This window comes from Eschrichtius robustus, chromosome 18 (genome assembly GCF_028021215.1).
Source record: "Eschrichtius robustus isolate mEscRob2 chromosome 18, mEscRob2.pri, whole genome shotgun sequence".
Classification (NCBI taxonomy): domain Eukaryota; kingdom Metazoa; phylum Chordata; class Mammalia; order Artiodactyla; family Eschrichtiidae; genus Eschrichtius; species Eschrichtius robustus.
The window spans coordinates 19342475-19355493 of NC_090841.1; the positions used below are offsets into that span (position 1 = coordinate 19342475).

The 13019-nt window shown below is 43.8% G+C and overlaps 1 pseudogene; it reads right to left on the bottom strand.

Moving 5' to 3' along the window:
* Positions 1-4748: 4748 nt before the first annotated feature.
* Positions 4749-9711, bottom strand: LOC137751836 (calcium-responsive transactivator pseudogene; annotated as a pseudogene).
* Between the last annotated feature and the right edge of the window lie 3308 nt (positions 9712-13019).

A 13019-nucleotide genomic window follows, 5' to 3' on the forward strand; every position in this document is an offset into this window, starting at 1 on the left:
GAAAATCTTATGGGGAAGCCTAATATATATGAGATAAAGTGAAGTCCACTGGAAGAAGAAAGAATGGGGGGGAGGAAGAAGAGAGTTTATAGCTCTGCCTGCTTCCCAGAATAACACCTTCTTCCTCATGATAGCCCCTGGGATATTTTGACTATTTATGGATTATAATAATACTAAGCAATATTTTCTGAATACTTACTACATACTAAGTACTTTACATGCATCATCTCATCTAATTCTTATAACAATCCTATGAAATAGATATATTATTATTGTCTGTATTAGGCAAATAAGAGAACAAGGTTTAAAGAACTAAAAATAAAAACCTTGTCCAAGGCCTTCACGGTAGTCATTTTCCAAGATAGTTGTCAATGCTCCTACCTCCTGGTGCTAGTACCCTTGTGAAGTCTCCTCTTACATTGAATCAGGGCTGACCAGTGTGACCAGTAGAAAGTGGCAGAGGTGATGACGGTATGTAAGTTCCAAGGCAAGATCATAAAGGCACTGTGGCCTCTGCCTTGCTCCCTTGGATCACTCACTCTGGGGTGAGCCAGTTGCCATGTCATCAGAACACTCAAGCGGCCTGTGGAGCCCATATGGAATGAAACTGATCTCCCTGCCAATAGCCTGCAGCATCTTGCCACATGAGTGAGGTACCTCAGAAGCAGATTTCCCAGCCCCAGAGAAGTCTTCAGCTGACTGCAACCCCATGAGAGACCTTGTGCCAGAATCACTTAGCCAAACCGCTCCCAAATTTCTGAACTACAGAAACTGTGGAAGATAAAAAATGATTATTACTGTTGTAAGCCAGACAGTTTGGGGATGATTTGTTACACAGCAGTAGGTAACTGGTGTAGTCTTGTAGACAGTTCAATGGCAGAACCAGGATTTTATCCCTGGTCTGACTCCAGAGCCTATGCTCTTAACCATGAATGCTCTATTTTCTTACACACTCATTTTTAAGACAAATAAAAAACAAAATAAAAGTTATGCAAGCATCTTACAAACTCCGTGTCACAGAGGAAAAAACTGAGGCTCACAGAGATTTAAAAATTAATTGGCAATCCAAGATTTGACATCAGGCGGTCTAATTTCAAGACCTGTGCTCTTCATTATCATGCTAAGCTACCATAATCAGAACAATCTTTCAGTAAAATTAATCTGAAGCCAGAATGCCAGATGGAATGGAAAGAAAAGAGCACGGAAGTGTGGTCCTTGACTCGGAGGCTACTGTGCTTATCGAAGAGAAGAGTTACTTGAGGGAAATCAAGACCTCTGCCATGGAGAGTAACTTCTAAACTATTTCTCAAAATATCTTTGATTACTATTATTGGCTATTGAAGATTTGAATGGGCAGGTCATTGGTCTTTAACAATAAATTATTTCTCATATTGCAATAATTTCTACTCATTGGTCAATATTCCAGAAAGAGATTAACCATGGTCATTGTCCAACATGACCTCCCAAATGGTGGGAGTTGGGCCGGCTGAAGATTGTTCTCAGCATTCACTATAATGTTTAGTCTCTGTTTTCCTGTAGCACTTCAATATTTACTTTTATATCAAAACATGTACCACTGTTTTTAAAAGAGGAAGGAGAATGGACCAAGATTTTCTCCCTTTGAGGTAAGCTAACAGATCAGTGATAATTGAAATGAGAAATCCTGGTGCAGGAAGAGAGAAGTGATTGTGCTCTATCCTTGGTAGAATTTTGAGTCATTCATGCAGTATAGTGTCTGGAGAGTTCTAGTGAGTCATGCATTGCTAACTATGGAAGAAAAATGTATTTTCTAAAGCTGTCTCTTATTACTCATGTCTTTCAGTGAGCATCAGCAGATGCTGGTACCCTACTGACTGGTGATCTAATAGAAAGTTTCTCAGAGACAGACAGATCTGACACAATTTCCCTCTAACTCTGATAAATTTGGCACAAGTCCTTTTATTTGGCTTGCAAGATGTTTGCATTAACATCGTGACTTATTTTTGGCTTGGTGTTAAAAGGATTGTTTAGTAACAAAACTGGAGCATTTGGATTTGGTGGCAGCCGGGAGGAATGCTTTTATTTTATAATGAAACAACCGAACAAATGTTTTTTACAGTGATTCATTACTCACGTGGGAAAAATTTCTTTTTATATATATTGTCTCTCTATCGGATACATGAAGCTGCTCTACCTTCAATATTTAGGCAGAATTTCTAGCGAGCGATTTGGGAACAATATCTGTAAATTATAAAGATAGGTTCCTCTGCAAAATAAGCAGTATTGAAACTATAGGATTGAATGTTAGGAACCACTTGGGTTCTATTCCTAACTGGGTCAGAGTTGGTGTATAACCTTGAGCTATTCACTTAATCTTTTATAAACTTAGGTTTTTTTGTCTAAAATAGACAGAAATTGCTTACCTATTTAGCCAAGGCAGAAACAATTTCCTGATAGGAAGATGACTCAGCTGCCTAGGGAGGTGATGTAGCCTCCTGTCCTGGAAGTCTTCAGGGAGACGGAGGCAGCCAGCTGCCTGGATGGCTTAAAGTGTGGTGCTTGAAGACTGGAGACCAGACCACACGAGTGAAGCCTGACCTTTAGGGACAGTAAAGAGATGCAGTCATTGAGGGCATGCTATTTGCCAGTCACTGAGCTAGATCCTGGGAGATAATGGTGAACCAGATGTACCCAAAGTTTCTGCCCTTATGAAGTTTACTGTTGAGGCTGCTGTGTGCATGTTTGAGATGATTCAAAGAGAGGTTCTATTATTTTATTATTTGGATCTGAGGGGTATTTTTTTTTTATTTTTATGGGATCATGTAGGATCACTCTCAAGAAATACAATTGTGGGAGACTTATGGGAGAGGAGTCTGATGTTGGATGGCGTATTGTTAAAACAGGCCTTGTTAAAACAGGGCTTGACCGCCCCAGCTCAGATGGGAGCAACGGAATCACATGGGCATTGCCTGTTACCTGAGATGGGAGTGTGGGGAGAGTTTTAACATATCTTGCATGGATTTTTGGGTCAAAGTTAATGGCTCCTCCTCTCCACTGCCCCCAGAAGGGCTTTTTACCAATCTGCTGATGTCCCACTTGGATGATGGGGCTGTAGCAATTGAACAATGGATTCTGAATACACAAGCTGCTCCTGTTCTTCTGTGGTCAAGGGCACAACCAGTAGTGGTGTATAGGCAGTGTAGTGGCATCACTGGCCTTGCACCAAGATTTTGTTTATAGGTCACATCTTACAAAGCAGCGGTTCTTCCCACTGTAGGAAATTTGAAATGCTCCTTCTCTTGCCATTGTGCGTGTTGCTCATGCAGGGGAAAAGCTGCCACAGGTACTGAGATTAGGGAGTTGGAGAGACAGCTGCAGCATCACACAGTGGGTCCTTTGAGCAAATGTCAACTGTCTGGGGTATCCCAAGTCTTTCAGTGTTATTGGCTAATTTGTTCCATTATAATTTTTATTTTTTAATTTTTAATTGCAATATTCACTTTATTGTGGTCTGGAACTGAACCCACAATATCTCAGAGGTCTGTCTGCCTGAACCTAAAAGAATTGAAAGCGGGGTCTCGAAGAGGTATTTGTAAACCCATGTTCACAAAAGCACTATTCACAATACTTAAAGGTGGAAGCAACCCAAGTGTCCACTGACAGATAAATGGACAAGCAAAATGTGGTGTAAACATACAATGGAATATCACTCAGCCCTAAATAGGAAGGCAATTCTGACACCTGCTACAACATGGATGAACCTTGAGGACATTATGCTGAGTGAAAGAAGCCAGTCACAAAAAGACAACTATTGTTATCATTCCACTTATATGAGGTACCCAAAGTAGCCAAAATCAGAGACACAAAGTGGCTGCCAAAGGCCGGGGAGGGGGATAGGGAGTTAGGAGATAGGGGACAGAGTTTCAGTTCAGAATGTTGAGAGGTTCTGGAGATGGTGGTGATGGTGGTGGCAGCCCAACAACTTGAATGTACTTAATACCACTGAACTGTGCACTTAAAATGGTTAAAATGGTAAATTTTGTTGTGTTCCTACAATTTAAAAAAAGGTCCCCCAAAAGTCACATTTTCAAGTCACCCGTTCTGTATGTACCGTTTATCTTTTCCTCTCTGGGGCCTGGCAACCCTTACATTTTCCCCACTGCCTGACATCCAAACAAGAGAGCGTGGACCACGTCATCCTTGTGGGCTTATCGTTTCCTCTCCTCTCCTGGCCTCCAGGGGTCGGCCAGGTCACCCAACAGGCCTGGGGCCAGCTGGCACCCGCTAGAGAAAAGAATGTGCCTGCTTCTTCCCAAATCCGTTTTTGGTGATGTCACCTTGGCAGTTTTAAGTCATTGGGAGTGGGAGCGTTCACACCAGGGAAATGGGCGAGCGCCACAGACCAGGGCTTTCTGTCTGGGGAGCTGCTTCCAGCTCACCCTCGGTCTGACGTGTCCCTCAGCCAGAGATGCGCCTTATTTGCCAGCAGGTGTTGGAAGAAATGCCCAGGCCATGCCCAACACACCCCACGTGCGCCGCCTGCCTGGCTCAGGAGGGAGATGGGGTGCCCAGGTCCCCGCCGCTCGCCCACCCGCCTTTGGAACAAAGGACAGTCTTGACTGAGGAGGCTCTGAGACCAGCTCACAGGCCCCAAGATGGTCAGCTGGACCAGATGGTGGGTCTACCCCGCGAGACCCTTCTCCTGCTTCATGAACACACAGGCAAGTGGGGACACAAGGCCCGGCCTCCATTTCCATAAAGCGTGCACATCAGGCCCCGCAGCACGCGGCCCGGCCAGCCTTACCGCCGTCATGGTAGTGCTGTGTGGACTCCTCAGACAACCGGTGGTAGCTCTGCTGGGCGTAGGATGCCAGCTGGTCGGCGTAATCGCCGTGTGGTCCGGGGGGGTCTGTCCAGCTCATGGGCTCCGAGGTGGCCTGGCGGTGGCTGTACAGCTCGCCACAGTTGTTCTCCCCCTGGCACAGGTACTCTGGGAGGAGCCTTGCCGAGAGGACCGGTAGCGCCCTGTGGGCCGCTGCCCCATCGCGCTGCTCCCCTGCCCGCTCCGGCCATCATGGCCGTGGACTGGCCTGCGTAGTGCGGGCTCCCGCCCCGCGCCCAGCTGTAGCGAGACGAAGCCGCCTGGGTTGGGCTGCATGTTGATGTTGGCCCAAGACACGTCGTTGCTAATGGCGCCTTGGCCCTGCAAGCGGTACGCTCTGCGAGGCCGGTCCCGAGTGGCTGGAGCCGGGCCCCCGAGCCGTCGCTGCTGGCTGACGCGCTCGTGGAGGTGCTGGGCGGCGCGCTCTGCGCCGTCTGCCGCGTGAACACGTGGTTCGGACCGATGTCGGTCTGCGCCTGCGTGAGGGAGGACGGCGGCAGGCCGGCGGGGGTGGCATCAATGAGGCTTCCCTGGGGGTGCGGGCCCTGGCCAGTTTTTTTCACACTATGGACATACCAATGCTAAAATCAAATTGATAAAGCTTAAATTCACATCAGGAACCAAAGACTGGGGGAAAAAAAAATCAGGAAAGGGATTTTCCTGGTGGCGCAGTGGTTGAGAATCCGCCTGCCAATGCAGGGGACGCAGGTTCGAGCTCTGGTCCGGGAAGATCCCACATGCAGTGGAGCAACTAAGCCCGTACGCCACAACTACTGAGCCTGCGCTCTAGGGCCCGTGTGCCACAACTACTGAAGCCCGCCTGCCTAGAGCCCATGCTCCACAGCAAGAGAAGCCACCGCAAGAAGAAGCCCACGCACCGCAACGAAGAGTAGCCCCGCTCACTGCAACTAGAGAAAGCCTGCGCGCAGCAACGAAGACCCAACGCAGCCAAAAAGAAAAAAAAAAAAAAAAATCAGGAAAGCTTTATCACACAATTCAGACATGTGTTCAAAATTTTCCATAATGGCCTATTATTGGGGAAAAAAGGGAAGATAAATAAGATAGGTATGTGAAGTGGCCTGAGAGTGGTGACTGCAGAATTATATAATAATAAGAAATATTTTTTCAGTAGATTAGTGTTTGGAAATACATATGAAGTAAAATTGTCACTGAAAAATACATTATGTTGGGCAGTTATTTTATGCAGCTCTAAACATAATTATGATTGGGATCTAGAAAATAGAAAATAACTTTGTTTTTTCCCCCGCCTTTGTTGAGGTAAAATTGGCAAATAAAAACTGCATATATTTTAGGTGTGCAATGTGATATATTGATATATGTATACATTGTGAAATGATTACTACAATCAAGCTGATTAACATATTCATCATTTCGTTTAGTCACCATTTTTTGTTTATGTGGTGGGAACACTTAAGATCTACTCTCTTAGCAAATTTCAAGTATACAATAATGTATTATTAACTATAGTCACCATGTTGTACATCAGATCTCCAGAAATGAAGTCAGTGTGTTAACCACTTGCTTACTGATTGCGTTTAAAAGTCAGTCACAACATCACCCACTTGGTTGTTAGGGCAGGGTGATTTTGCAGGTATTACTTTAATAAATGTGAATAAAATATGCTTAACTGGTACTCTAGGAATCATTCAAATTGTTAAAACATCTTAAAGGAGGACAGGTCTGAGAATGAAAGGCAAGGACATGTAGACACAGGGTTTATTGATGGTGTTTATCACATGCGGATATAAATTCATAGACTGAAGTGAGATGCCATCTTGATGAAATAGACTGTGGCCAACAGGGTAGGGCCAAAGGTGGTGACTGATTTAAGGTACTTGTGATTTGGAGCAAATAACTGACCCACCAAACTGGAAAAACTTTTTCATAAATATGTGTGGGTAATGCTGAGTTAAAGTCACAAAGATTTCTTTGCATCTGACCTCAGCGTCTTCACTACATGTTATGAACTGAATGTTTGTGTCCTCCCCCAATCCATATGTCGAAGCTTTCACTTCTAATATGATGGTATTTGGAGGTGGGACCTTTGGGAGGTCATTAGGTTTAGCTCAGGTCATAATGATGGGGACCTCATGATGGAATTAGTATCCTTATGAGAAAAGGAAGAGAGACCAGAGCTTTCTCTTTCTCTTTCTGCCATGTAAGGACACAGTGAGAAGGCAGCTGTCTGTAAGCCAGAAAGAGAGCCCTCACAAGGGAACTGAATTGTCTGGCACCTTGATGTTGGACTTCCAAGCCTCTAGAACTGTGAGAAATAATTTCCTGTTGTTTAAGCTATCCAGTCTTTGATATTTTGTTTTGGCAGCCTGAGCTAAGACACTAATGTTTACAGTAATACTGTACTAATGTTTACAGGCTTACTTTGGCGATATTGTGGGTTTGGTTCCAGACCACTGCATAAAGCAAATATCACAATAAAGCAATTCACATGAATTTTTTGGTTTCCCAGTGCTTATAAAAGTTATGTTTACACTATACTGTAGTCTATTAAGTGTGCAATAGCATTATTTCTAAAAAAATAATTGTACATACCTTAATTTAAAAACACCTTATTACTAAAAAGTGCTAACCATCATTAGAGCCTTCAGCAAGTCATAATCTTTTTGTTGGTGAAGGGTCTTGCCTTGATGTTGAAGGATGCTGACTGATCAGGATGGTGGTTTCTGAAGGTTGGGGTGACTGTGGCATTTTCTTAAAATAAAACAACAGTGAAGTTTGTCACGTCATTTGACTCTTCCTTTCATGAACGATTTCTCTGTATCATGCAGTGCTGTTTGATAGCATTTTACCCACAGTAAACTTCTTCCAAAATTGGAGTCAGTCCTCTCGAACCCTGCCACTGCTTTACCAACTAAATTTATGTAACATTCTAAATCCTTTGCCATCATTTCAGTAATCTTCACAGCATCTTCACCAGGAGTAGATGCCATCTCAAGGAACCCTTTTCTTTCTCATCCATAAGAAGCAACTCCTCATCCATTAAAGTTTTACCATGAGATTGCAGCAATTCAGTCACATCTTCATGTTCCACATCCAGTTCTAGTTCTCTTGCTATTTCTACCACATGTGCAGTTATTTCCTCCACTGAAGTCCTAAACCGCGTAAAGTCATCCACGAGGGTTGGAATCAACTTCTTCCAAACTCCTGCTAATGTTGCTATTTTGACCTCTTCCCATGAATCATGAATGTTCTTAATAGCATCTAGAATGGTGAATCCTTTCCACAAGGTTTCCTACTTACTTTCCCCAGATCCATCAGAGGAATCACTATCTATGGCAGCTATAGCCTTATGAAACTTCTTAAATAACAGAACTTGAAAATCAAAATTATTCCTTGATCCGTGGGCTGCAGAATGGATGTTTTATTAGCAGGCATGGAAACAACATTCATATCTTCGTATATCTCCAACAGAGTTCCCGGGTCACCAGGTGCTTTGTCAATGAGCGGTAATATTTTGAAAGGAATGTTTTTCTTCAGAGCAGTAGGTCTCAACAATAGGCTTAAAATTCAGTAAACCATGTTTTAAACAGACATGCTGTCATCCAGACTTTATTTTACCATTTATATAGCACAGGCAGAGTAGATTTAGCATAATTCCTAGGGGCCCTAGGATTTTCAGAATGGTAAATGAGCATTGCCTTCAACTTAAAGTCACCACCTGCATTAGCCCCTGACAAGAGAGTCAGTCTGTCCTCTGAAGCTTTGCAGCCAGGCATTGACTTCTCCTCTCTACCTATGAAAATCCTAGATGGCATCTTCTTCCAATAGAAAGCTGTTTTGTTACAATGAAAATCTGTGGTTTAGTGTAGCCAGCTTCATTAATTATCTTAGCTAGATCTGGATAACTTGCTGTAGCTTCTACATCAGTACTTGTTGCTTCACCCTGCACATTTATGTTATGGACATGGATTCTTCCCCCGAATCTCATGAAATAACTTCTGCTAGTTTCAAACCTTTCTTCTGAAGCTTCCTCACCTCTCTCAGCCTTCCTAGAATTGAAGAGAGTTAGGGCCTTGCTCTGGTTTAGGCTTTGCCTTAAGGGAATGTTGTGGCTGGTTTGATTTTCTATCCAGACCACTAGAGCTTTCCCCATAACAACAATAAGGCTGGTTTGCTTTCTTATCATTCATGTGTTCACTGGAGTAGAACTTTTAAATTCTTCAAGAACTTTTCCTTTGCATTCACAACTTGACTAACTGTTTGGTGCAAGAGGCTTAGCTTTCAGCCTATCTCGGCTTTCAGCATGCCTTCCTCACTAAGCTTAATCATTTCTAGCTTTCGACTTAAAGTGAGAGACATGCAACTATTTCTTTTAATTGAACACTTAGAGGCCATTGTAGGGTTATTAATTGGCCTAATTTCAATATAGTAAGCCCCCTACATACAAACGAGTTCCGTTCTGAGACCACGTTCATAAGTCCAATCTGTTCATAAGTCCAACAAAGTTAGCCTAGGTACCCAACTAACACAATCGGCTATATATTGATAGGACTGTATTGTAATAGGTTTATAATACTTTTCACACAAATAATACGTAAAAAACAAACACAAAAAATAAAGAAAGCATTTTTAATCTTACAGGACAGTACCTTGAAAAATACAGGAGTACCAGCTACATCACCACTGCTTTTACGCTTGCTTCCGGACATCCTGGTCTTGAAATAAAGATAGTGTACTACTGTACTCTATACAGTACTGTACAGTAAAGTGCACAAAAGCACAACCACTTGTAGAGGATGCAAGCACGTGACAATGTCTGCCAGACACGTGAACTAACTTACATGATTGGACATGCGAATGCATATTCGCATCGTTGAAAGTTCGCAACTTGAAGGTTCGTATGTAGGGGACTTACTGTATTGTTGTATTTCAGGGAATAGGGAGGCCTGAGGGGAGAGAGAGAGATGGGGGAACAGTCAGAACATGCACAACACTTGTCGCTTAAGTTCACCATTTTATATGGGTGCAGTTCATGACACCCCAAACAATTATAATAAAATGTCAAAGATCACTGATCCCAGGTCACCATACAAATATAATAATGAAAACGTTTGAAATATTTCTAGAATTACCAAAATGTGACACAGAGATATGAAGTGAGCAAATGCAGTTGGAAAAATGGCACCATTAGACTTGCTTGACAAAAAGGAAACCTTTAATCTATAAAAAATCACAGTATCTGCGAAGGGCAGAAAAGTGAAGCACAATAAAGTGAGATACGCATGTACTATAAATTTCCAAGAAAAGTGTGCAATATCCAGTGTTTCTCAATCTTATTTGAATAGTAATCTTTCTCAGAGATTCTGGAGGACAGTGTGGGCAGAATTGCCCTTAGATGAGGCAAGAAAGGCCGCTACCCTGGGATCTGTGATATACAGGCCCTGAGTTGGCCCTCCTCTGCCTGTGCCCCTTCCCTAGGGCCATGGGGATAGCCCCACCCAGAATCTTGGTTCACCCCTCTACATCATGCTCTGGGCCTGCATGCCTTTCTATCAATAGTACAGCTTGTCCTTCTGAGAGTGGGCTCCCCTCACAGCCCAGCCTTGGCCAAGGGACCCTGCTGTTTGCAGGGGTCTGGGGACAAAGTTTGGATGTGTATGTTACTGACCAGAGTTCTTGGCCTTCCCCAATCAATAGAAATTGACTAGAGGCCAGACAAGAAATTCAGGCAAGGCTTTATTGGGGCCCCTGCTGCAGCAGGGGGGAGCGAGAATAAACAACAGTTTCCCTTGCTTGCTCACTCCCTGACGGGGGGCAAGCTTGCTCCTTATATGGGGTGAGGGTAGAGGTGTGTCCCAGGGTCCGGCCAGAGGGGCGGCTTAGGTGTTTCGCCCACCCCTTAGGTGGTGTAGTGTGCACGGGGCATGCGCAGTACCCTGCTTTTGCTCTCACACCCTGTTTTTGCTTCCAGCTCTTCAAAAGTGGCAGTTGGGATTTTTTTGTATCTTTGTATCTTTTGGGTCCAGAATTTGCCCCAACTGCGCATGCACGCAGTTATTTTTAGCCCCATAAAGTAACTTTGTATTTTGTTGCTTGAGGAGAGGTGTGTCCAGGTGCAAGCACTGCAGCACGGCAGCAAAGGGTCCCAGGTCCCAGCCGGTCTCATGTCAACTACTGTATCCACCTGTGAACACATGAGGCCTTTCTTGGTGGGCTCTGGAGACAAGCATGAGAAGAGAAAGGAATGGCAGGGAACAACTTCACTCCCCATGATCAAGTTCCAATGCAGAACGCTGTGGAGTCTAGGAGTCCAGAATCTGAACCTGGCCTTCCAAGCTGTCGTGAACGTACTTTTTGCAAAGGTAAGAGGATATTTTATTTAGCGGTTTGCTAGTCTAATTTACAACTTTAAAATATTTAGACATATGGTAAGTGGGCTTCTATTTATACTGTTATGTAACTTCAAGCCTTGCAAAAATTACGAGAGAGCCTGGGCTGGTGTACCCCAGAACATGGGTCTGAAAAGTTTGCACTAAGCTTCACTCTGTGACTATTTCCTGTCTACTACTCTATTTACTTGTGGCAGCCAGACTTACCCGCGCTGAATGCTATGCCAGAAAGGAAGCTTCATATATCAGAGTGGGAGGGAGGATTCCAAGTAATGGTTCTCTGAGATTCTCAGTTTCTCTTTTGTAAAATGGGACAATATGAAAGTACCTCTTTCATAAGGTTGTTGGGAGGATTAAATTGAGTAACTTAGCGCATTTAGCACAGTGTTTGGTGCATAGAAAGCTCTCAACAAATGTTCAGATATTTTTACTAGATATTTTAAATATTTTTACTATCATTAATATTATCATCTTAGTTCAAAGTGGAACATTGCTGGTCATTAGGTAACAGTGGTTATTTATTAAAAAGTGTGTCTTGTTTGATGGGTGAGAAGCAAGCTCATTTGGAGACAGACCTGCCAGACCCCCAACTTCCTTGGGCTGCTACCCCCCTGAAGTCCAGGTGATTCCCTCTGCAACTGTGGGGAAGCACCAGGCTACAGCTCTACCTTCCCGTGCAGAGGGGGCCGGAGTAAAAGCGCAGGTCTTGTCTGGGGTTGGAAGTGAGCCAACAGACAAGAATGGTGGTCTTGATAGTCCCTCTTCAGAGTGAATCTCCAACACCAGGCCAGGCAGAAATTCTCACCTATGTGTTAAAAGTCTGGCCTTCATAATACCTGTTAACTGAGAGAGACCCAATGTTTTAACTGTTGTCGTCGGTGAACATAAGTGTTGGGGTAGTTGTCTTAGCAGAGAGAAGAGTCCAGATGGATTGGAGGAAAGAGAGTACATTCCAAGGAAGGAAAGAGAGAGTGGGTGGTATGGAGCAGTGATTTTCAAACTTTAATGTGTGCAACAGAATCACGTGGAGGACTTGGTAAAGCACGGGTTACTGGGTCCCACCCTCAGAACTTCTAGTTGGGATGAGGCCCAAGAACTCTCATTTCCAACCGGTTTCCAGGAGACGCTGATGCTGCTGGTTTGGGGACCACAGTTGGAGAACCACTGATCTGGAGCATTAGGCGCTGTTTAGAAAGGCTACAATTTAGTGATTAAAGAGACAGCCATGGGGCAGGATAAAGGTCTATCCATAAAGACTAGCATTAATGATGAATGTGGCCTGCTTCCTAGATTAGCCTGGGAACGTGGCTTTCAAGTCTCTTGTTTTGTTTTATTTAGTGTTTGCTTATTGCTGCTCTGGAGCAAAACCTCTCTTAGGTGCCAGCACTTGGTGCATAGTAGGTGAATCAAGCATTGGTCAAACAGGATTCCTAGAGAAGAGGGAATTTGCACAAATACAAAACTAATAGGCATATCTACTGAAAAGTTCATTTATTTGGCACTTTCAGAGAATGAGATGGGTTTTGCAAATAAGGTCAGGACCTTCCCCAAGGGTGAAGGTCCTTGGGCAACCCCGTCAGTGTTACGTTCCTAAGATACTCGCACTGGAAAGGAAACACTCTGCCAGCATCTTTCATAGACCCCTTGGGTTATCTTTATTCAAGACAGAAAATTTTAAATTGAGTTTTAACAATGTTCCAAAATAGAAGAGTGAGGTGCAGCACCACCATGGGGCCGAGGACAGCTGGGTCCATTGCCCTCCCCAAGAGATGGATCTAACTGGAATTTAC